The following is a 10,007-nucleotide window of genomic DNA, read 5'->3' on the forward strand; positions in this document are numbered from 1 at the left end:
TTAGTTGTCAAGACGACATTGACATGTCATCGAATGCAGAGATCGGATCGTCCGATCGATGCATATAAATAATTCATTATATTTGTAGTAACCCGATCTTCGGATTAAGCTAATCAACTGAATAAACATATTTAAAGGTTTAAGACATGATAAAGAGATCCTCAATTGGATTTATGAAGTTGAAAATCGGATTCAGAACAATCGGAAATTGTTCCAAGGGTTCTTGTGTTGGGACAGTCCGGAAGCTCTAAAGAGCAGTTCAGAAGCCATGTTCGAAGATCAGATGTATCTGTACTGCAGATCGAAAGCTCTGAATCTCCTTGCAGTCATATAGGTTATGGGTTTTTATTGGTGATTGGACATGACTAAGTTTAGAAGCTCCGAGATAGGGTTTGGAAAATCTGAACTGTGTTGGCAGTAGTTTGTTATCCAATCAGAGACACACATTCGTCATAGGGATTTCGGAAGGACAATTGAAAGTTCCAAAGTATGTTGGAAGCTTCGAACTAGAGATCGTATGTTCCGATCGCAGTCTATAAGTAAGGTCCGAGAGTTTCACTTTTGTTTGCCAATTCCTCAACTTCTCTCTCTCTCTCTCTCTCTCTCTCTCTCTCTCTCTCTCTCATCCTATAATTAGTGATTTCTAGAGATAATATGTGAGTTATGACTTATCATTTTGTTATGACGTGAAAACTTGCAGCTGCTACCTTTCGATGTCACTGGATAAACTCCGAGTTATGATTTATCTTGTTAATACTCTAACAATATCAAAATGAATCTTTGAAAAACCAATTTATTGCACTATTCAACTTATTGAATGACCAAATCCAAATCTTAGAGCATCTCCCTTAAAGAATTTTAATTTTTATTAAATTTTTATACTCAAATTTGTGGTTTTTGGATTATCTAAATTTAAGTATTGTAAATTTAGAATTTTTAGAGAAATGAGTTTTTATCATAAAGTTTAATTCTTTGAGATTATTAATAAAAACAATTTAGTGACTTATGTACCATTTTACGTGATTAAAATTTTATACAAGATTAACGGGTCATTAATTAAATAAGTTAATCGATCAAATAGTTCGTAACCAAAGGATTTGAGTTCGGACCCTCCGAAATGTTCAGATCCACAGAAGTTAATTTCTACGCACCGAACGAGATTGGATCTACCAAATGTATATAGGAACGTCTGAAGTAAATTTAGGTCATGCAGATTGTGAGGTATAAAAAAGCATGGATACACAGGGGATCAAATCTAATGATAATGAGTTCAGACCGTCCGAACGCAGCTGTCAATTTATGTGTCAAGACGACGTTGACATGTCATGGCATACAGAGATCAGATCGTCCAATAGATGTCTATAAATAAATCATTATATTTTTAGTAACCCGATCTTTGGTTTAAGATAATCAAGTGACTAAACATGTTTGAGACCTCGGTTCTAAACAACTAATCTTGGATTAAACAATAATTAAGCATACAAGATCCAAGACTGAAAGAAATAAGAAAGAAATAATTTTTTTTAAAAGGGTGCCTCGCTCGGTCGGTAGAACTCAACCAATCGAGTGAGCAAGAAATTCCAAACTTGCTGCCCGGAAGGAAAACCAGCGCCGCTCGATCGGTAAGATTCAACCGATCGAGCGGGCAATCAAATGCCAAAATAGAAACTTGGCCCAAAGTCCACCGCTCGATCGGTCAAACTCTACCGATCGAGAGGTGACAGTACAGAACTAAACAACAACAGAAATACTTGCCAAAGCTCAACTCCAATACATTCAATGCATAACAAGGTTCATAATACATGCAACGACAACATTCAATCCACAATATTCGAATAATAGAAACTACAAAAAACAACAAGTTTGAGTTCCAACATGCTTCAAATCATAAACTAGATTGACATGCTGATTCGACTTATAAACCGAGTCCCACTTCTATTTCTCACTCTTGATGCTAACCAGGTCTTCGCTAACTTGATCCTGCCCCACCTGTTGCCAATTACATATACAAAACAAAGCAACAGCCGGATAAACCGGTGAGAAAGATATTCCCAGTAAAAGCAACATAACATGCAATAACAAGTAATATATCAACAACATGCTTTCAAGAAAACATAATCAAGTTAAGACGAATGAATGCATGCATTTAAAATTTGGATATCAACTCGGATAAACAATGGATTGCTGCTATGCTTTTGGGATCCCGAGGATGAGATCACGTAAGGACTCACCGACTCTCCCAATCGAGGTGGTGCCACGTATCCCACTCCCCTAGACTTTGGTGCGACTATAAGGAGTATGCTGACACTAAGTGAACTTCTACACCCAGGCCACTCGCAGTATAGCCCCCAAAACGTCTAAACAAAAAGGGTCGTTCTGCCCGCTGAAATCAAAGGTTTGGCTCAAGATGAATGCATAAGAAAACATAAAATATTAAGCCCTATAACAAAGCTCAAACAACAAAATACATGTCCCTAATTCTAGAACAAGTATTGATGCAAGTATGTGATTTAAGGGAAAACTCAAGAACCAACTGTCTCGAGTGTGCTATTTAGCTAAACGATGATTGCTTGTACCTTTCGATATAAATAGCTCCAACTCTGGATAAGCTAAAATAAAAGGTTATATAAGGTAATCTCTTTACCGTTCTTCGTCTAACTCTTTGATGATCGAATGCTGCTAACTCTGGTTCAATAAACTTCAAACGAATCTGTACGGAGACAAATATGATCAACAACGACGAACAAACGCAAAAGCCAAAGTTCTACAACTCATAACGATTCAAAATCTCAAAACTCAAACCGGCGTCATAGCGGCTATGAACTGATCAAACCAAAAATGTAGACAGTAGTACAACATTGAAAACAACTCAAAGAAATGCTAATACAACAATAACAATCCGATTCCAACAAATCACAAAACCCCCATTTTTGAAATTTGCTTCCAAAAATCATAACAATTCCAAATGACGCTCTAATTCAAAACCGACTGAGAATAAACGATAAGAACTCGTTGAAGAACAACATAACCGAAACTCAATCGATTCTAAAAACATCCAAAAATAGAAGTCTAGCTGATCGTAGAAAAACTTACGATAGAACGAAGCTCTAGCTGCTGTGATTGCTAATTTGCCTTCAGAAATAAATTCTAACGGACGGATCGAGCTCGGGGAGAAATATGAAAGCTTGGAGAAGCTTTGGGGCGCCTCTAATGGTGGAGATGGCTAAGAAGAGGAAAAAGAGGAAGGAGAAGAAGACTTTTCAACTCAACCAAGTGTAGATAATATATAAAAACTCAAATTTGCATTTTATTCCATGAAAAATCCAAAAATTGCAAAATAGACCCTGATCAAAATAAAGTCGGCTCTTGAACTCTGTAATCTCTGATTATCTCAAATAAACTCAATTAGATAGATTTGAGGCTTTACAATCCCCCCTCTAAGAAGAGATTTTATCCTCGAAATCAATAAGAATCAATCACATAAGATAGAATAAAGAACAAAAGACAGTAAGAAGAACTCACGTCATCCGAATAACTCAGGAAAACGTTGTATCATGTCGGATTCTGTCTCCCAAGTCACTTCCTAGACTCCGTGACGGCTCCACTGCACTTTCACCAAAGAAATCAACTTGGTCCTGAGTTGTTTCTCCTTCTGATCAAGTATCTGAATCGGTCGCTCAAAGTAGCTTAGATTCTCGTCAAGCTTGGCTTCGTCAGGCTGAAGAATATGAGAAGGATCTGGATGATACTTTCGCAACATAGAGACGTGAAAAACGTCATGAATAACGGATAAAGATGAAGGAAATGAAAGTCTGTAGGTAAGATCGCCTAACTTCTCGAGAATCTCGTACAGTCCGATGAATCTCGGAGATAACTTTCCTCTCTTACCAACTCTAATAGTGCCTCTGAAAGGAGAAATCTTAAGGAAAACTCGGTCTCCCTGCTCGAAACTCGGAGGTCTACGTCTGACATTCGCATAATTTTCCTGTCTATCCTGAGCTGACTTCATTCTTGTTTGAATGATCTTTACTTGCTCTGTCATATCTCTAAGAATATCGAGTCCCAAATCAGGTGACTCGGACACATCGTCCCAAAACAAAGAAGATCGGCACTTCTTGCCGTACAAAGCCTCAAAAGGCGCTATAGCAACACTCGCTTGGTAACTGTTGTTGTAAGAAAACTCGACAAGAGGCAAAAAATCCTGCCAACTATTGCCAAAGTATAGCACTACTGCTCGAAGCATATCCTCTAACGTCTGGATAGTCCGCTCTAATTGTCCGTCGGTCTGAGGATGATAAGTTGTACTCAAATGCAATCGATTACCAAGTGCTTCTTGAAGACTGTGCCAAAAGTGCGAAGTGAATCTAGGGTCTCGGTCTGAAACGATCGACTACGGCACACCATGCAATCTCACAACGTTGCTAACATACAACTCAGCCATCTGATCGTGAAGATACGTATTCCTATACAGAATAAAGCAAGCAGACTTAGTCAATCTGTCAATCACTACCCAAATAGCATCGCATCCTCGAACATATTGCGGTAGCTTCATGACAAAATCCATCGAAATTGTTGGAAAACTGGCGTTCAGATCAATCACGATTGATACCCGGTGCAGCGGAAGTTTAAAAATTTTATTATGGAACAATTCCATAGTGTAGGTATCAACCGTTTAACGATTAAATTATAAGTGTGTGTAAAATTAAATAACTATTATTAAATTTTACCTTCAATCTCGAAGCGAGATTATTGGACACCACACAGATTTCTCTGCGCTTCTTGTATCTCCCTGGAACTGATGAACAAGCTTTCCTTCAATCAGGTCCACGAATGGAGTTTTAATCCCTCTGATAGATTGCACTAGAAAATCTATCAGAAGTTTTCTGCGAAGAGAATAACGAATTTGATTCGCTAATCCTGTTTGCAATTCAAAATCACAGACCGGAAAATCTCTGACAGAGAGAGGGAGGGGTGGCCGAATTTCTAGAGAGAGCTAGGGTTTTTTTTTTCGAAAACTGTCTCTCAAAATTATGACCAACTGTGTTGTGATTTCTGTACTGCAATAACTTATTTATAATGCAGACCACTAACACCTTAGGGCCCATTAGTCATAAGTTGAGGCCCGACAAGCAAAGCCCGCATGTTCAAAAATTAATATAAAATTCATGGTGACTCCAATTGATGAACCGATTTCACCAATGTGCACAGAAACCATTTCTGCACATTTTAAAGTCAAGATAAATTTTTCTGAATCCGAATTCAGTGATTTCCAAAAAAATGTCCATCCCTATGTCATTTTAGGAAATCCTACTCCCTTACTCTTATTTAAGAAGTCCAACTTCTTTATTCATTAAATTTAACTCTTTAAATTTAACTATCTCAACGGGGATTAAAACTCCATTACATTGTGTGACCCTCAATGGTTCAGGGATACAGCTAGCCGTGGGCTCACAACTCCTTGTGACTCGGAACAACGATTTCCGACTTGCCCAACGAATCATGGTAAAGCGCCTAGCAACATCGCCCCATGATTCCCTAGGTATCACTGATAGTGCCTACAAGAACCAGTAGATTTTGGTTAGCGTACAGTACGGTCCCTTCATCCATATATCCCGATCGAATCAACAACCATTGGTATATCGAGAGTCGCTCAAGATTCGATAACTATGCAATACATCTTGAAGATCAAATTAGTGACATCGCATGTGCTACTAAGAAACCATTTCTTAAATCACATCAAGTACTCTGGCCAGAGATTTGTCACACTAATATCTCCTCAGATCGCATAGGATATCCACACTCGCAAGTATGTGGTGAATCCTTGACAACAATGCATCGACTCCTATATGTGTTGTAACTGTACCCAATCCCGACACCTGATGACCCCCATAGAGTCGGTAAACAAGTCAAAGCACAGTACTAGCATATAGAGTCTCCATGATGTTTCAAGTAGTAAGGACTAATGGTGTACAACCAAAACCGCGTACTTTATCCACTCGATAAGTGATAACCACTTGGAAAGTCCGGATAGGGTAGTTCGATTATTCATCCTATGAATATCCATTTGCATGCTTCGAACATCTCCATGTTCCCTACCAATGAAACGTGGTACTCCGCATCGCAAATGCTAGTCTCAAACTCGAGCGATCCTTATCCTTATTCTCGGACGGCTCAATCGACTAGGAACAGTTTAGAATATACAGTGACTATAAGATGTATTTCATGATAGACATCCCCATGTTCTACCACATCTTACATACACTATAGTATATTCAAGGTCTTTATCAAAACAACAATAGTATATCACAATATAACAATATGAAGAAAGATAAAGTCATTGCCATTAATAAAAGTGTAAATTACATTAAACAAAAGATCGTTTGTACAAAGAGTCATCAAAGCCCATAGCCACAAGTTGGCTCACTGGGCACCCACTCTTTCAATCTCCCACTTGCCCTATAGCCAACTAGTCATACTACGTAGACCCATTGCTTCGCGATGTTTGTCAAACAATGGTCCTGGCAAGGGCTTAGTAAGCGGATCAGCGATATTGTCTGCAGAGGCCACTCGTTCGACAGTGATGTCTTCTCTTACAATAAACTCCCGGATGATGTGGTATTTCCTCAGTACGTGTTTGGATCTTTGATGAGACCTTGGTTCCTTTGCTTGAGAAACGACACCCGTGTTGTCACAGTACACCGGGACTGGACCAACAAATTCAGGAATGACGCCCAACTCTTGGACGAATTTCCTCATCCAAACGGCCTCTTTAGCAGCAGCTGATGCTGCAATGTATTCAGCCTCAGTGGTGGAATCCGCTGTGGTGTCCTGCTTGGAACTCTTCCAAGAGACAGCACCGCCATTGAGCATGAACACAAATCCAGAGGTTGACTTCGAGTCATCCACGTCACTTTGGAAGCTAGAGTCGGTATAGCCTTCCAATTTCAGTTCTCGTCCTCCATATACCATGAACATATTCTTAGTCCTTCGTAAGTACTTAAGAATGTCCTTCACGGCTTTCCAATGCATTTGACCAGGATTAGCCTGATATCTGCTCGTGACACTCAGAGCAAATGCTACATCCGGTCTGGTAGATATCATCCCATACATGATACTACCTATAGCTGACGCATATGGTACATGTGTCATATTCTCTATCTCTGCATCAGTCTTGGGACACATAGACTTGGATAAAGAAACTCCATGACACATGGGTAGATGTCCTCTCTTGGACCCATCCATTGAAAACCGTTTCAATATGGTGTCGATGTAGGTTGATTGAGTGAGTCCTATCATTCTCTTAGATCTATCTCTATAGATCTGTATCCCAAGAATGTAGGATGCCTCACCCAAATCCTTCATCGAGAATCTACCTGATAACCATATCTTTGTTGACTGCAACATCCCTACATCATTCTCAATGAGTAGGATGTCATCAACATAAAGTACTAAGAATGTCACAGCATCCTTAACTACTTTCTTGTACACGCACGGTTCCTCCGGATTCTTGATGAAACCAAAATCTTTTATTGTTTCATCAAATTTCTGGTTCCAACTTCTTGATGCTTGTTTTAGACCATAAATTGATCTCTGAAGCTTGCATACCTTATGCTCGCTTCCCATGGATGTGAACCCCTCAGGCTGCTTCATATAGATTTCTTCCTTAATGTCTCCATTAAGAAAAGCAGTCTTCACATCCATTTGCCATATCTCATAGTCATACCATGCAGCTATGGCAATAAGGATTCTTATGGACTTGAACATTGCAACTGGTGAAAAGGTTTCATCATAGTCAACTCCTTGTCTTTGAGTGTAACCTTTCGCCACCAATCGTGCCTTGTAGGTCAATACCTTACCATCAGGCCCAAGCTTTCTCTTGTAGATCCATTTACACCCTATTGGAACAATTCCATCAGGAGGATCTACTAAAGACCAAACTTGGTTTGTATGCATTGAATCCAATTCAGACTGTATAGCTTCAAGCCATAAATTTGAATCCGCATCAGAAATTGCTTCCTTGAAGTTTCTTGGATCACATCCAATGTCGGGTTCATCTTGATCCCCTTCAAGAAGAAGACCATATCGAACAGGAGGTCTAGAAGTCCTCTCGGATCTTCTAGGTTCAGGCGTGTCCAGTAATGGTTCCTGAGGCGTAGGATCGTTATTTTGTATTTCGGGTTCTTCTCGAACTTCTTCGAGTTCCATCATCTCACCTTTCTTATCCAATAAGAACTCCTTCTCCAAGAAGGTGGCATTCCTAGAAACAAACACTTTTGTTTCAGCAGGATAATAGAAATAATATCCGATTGAATTCTTCGGATACCCTACAAAATAACATAAGCTGGATCGACTATCCAACTTATCTCCCACTGTCCGCTTCACGTAAGCTGGACATCCCCAAATCCTCAAGTACGAATACTTAGGAGCTTTGCCATTCCATAACTCGTATGGTGTTTTGTCCACTACTTTAGTGTGGACGTTGTTCAACAACAATACCGCCGTTTCAAGCGCATAGTCCCAAAACGAAGGTGGAAGCTTAGTGAAGCTCATCATGGATCGAACCATGTCCAACAAAGTTCGATTACGACGCTCCGATACACCATTAAGCTGTGGTGTCATAGGAGGAGTCCACTGAGAGAGAATCCCATTCTCTTTCAGATAGTCCAAAAACTCGGTACTCAAGTATTCTCCACCTCGATCCGATCGAAGTGCTTTAATACTTTTACCTAGCTTGTTTTCTACTTCAGCCTTGAATTCTTTGAACTTTTCAAATGCTTCAGACTTATATTTCATTAAATATAAATACCCATACCTTGAATAATCATCAGTAAAGGTAATGAAGTAGGTGTGGCCATATTGAGTCCCAACTCTAAATGGACCACAAACATTTGTATGGATCAAATCCAACAGATTTTGACTACGCTCAGGTTTCCCCTTAAAAGGAGATTTAGTCATTTTTCCTTTTAGGCAGGATTCACAAGTAGGTAGAGAGTTAATATCAGACATATCAAACATGCCCTCTCCCACTAGCTTGTTCATCCTCCTTGAGGAAATATGACCTAGCCTAGCATGCCAAAGGTTTGCCGGGTTTTGGCTATCGATTTTTCTTTTGTTTGTTGTTGCCGGTTTATCAACATAATTTATTGGAACGTCTTTAAGTTATATAGATTGTTTTCAAGTTGTCCATTTCCAATTAAACATTCATTCTTGTAAATATTGCAAATCCCATTCACAAAATTGCAAGAATAACAATCTCTATCTAGCATAAAAACAGAAATAATGTTTTTAATCAAATCTGGAACAAATAAAACATCTCTTAAAAGTAACTTAAAACCGTTCTGCAAAATTAAATAAATATCTCCCACAGCTTTGGATTTATCTCTGGAACCATTCCCGAGCCTTGACTGGGTCTCACCCATCCTTAGCCTATTACTTCTTGTCATCATTTGCAACTCATTGCAAATATGAGATCTACATCTGGTATCCAATACCCAAGAAGTAGTATTAAGAAAAACATTTATTTCAATGTAAAACATACCCTTTGCAGTTCGCAACTGCTCGAGGTATTCCTTGCAGTTACGTTTCCAATGACCGGATTTCTTGCAGTGATGGCAAACTTGTTTAGACTTTTCCAATTTTGCATGTAACATTTGGCCTTGAGATCATGGTCCAACCATTTCTCTAGTTCGGCCAACCTTTCGGCAGTTACATCAGCCGGGGCTGTTTTTCGGAGAAGCCTTTTCTAACACTTTAGAAAATCTTTTCCGAACTTAGGACAATCTTAACTTATGGAATCATTCTGTATTGTTTGCGCCAATAAGTTTGTTTTGTTGGAGAATAGAAACATGTGGATTACTGAGATGAAACAGACAATTATCGATGATTGTTTAATTAATTTACTAAGACATAAAATAGGCGAAATTTATTTTATGAATCTCACTCCCACTATTTTAACGATTTCACTACCCTCTAGTGAAAACGGGAAACTGTTTTCCTTAGTGAGAACA

Source organism: Henckelia pumila, chromosome 3 (genome assembly GCF_033568475.1).
Source record: "Henckelia pumila isolate YLH828 chromosome 3, ASM3356847v2, whole genome shotgun sequence".
Classification (NCBI taxonomy): Eukaryota; Viridiplantae; Streptophyta; class Magnoliopsida; order Lamiales; family Gesneriaceae; genus Henckelia; species Henckelia pumila.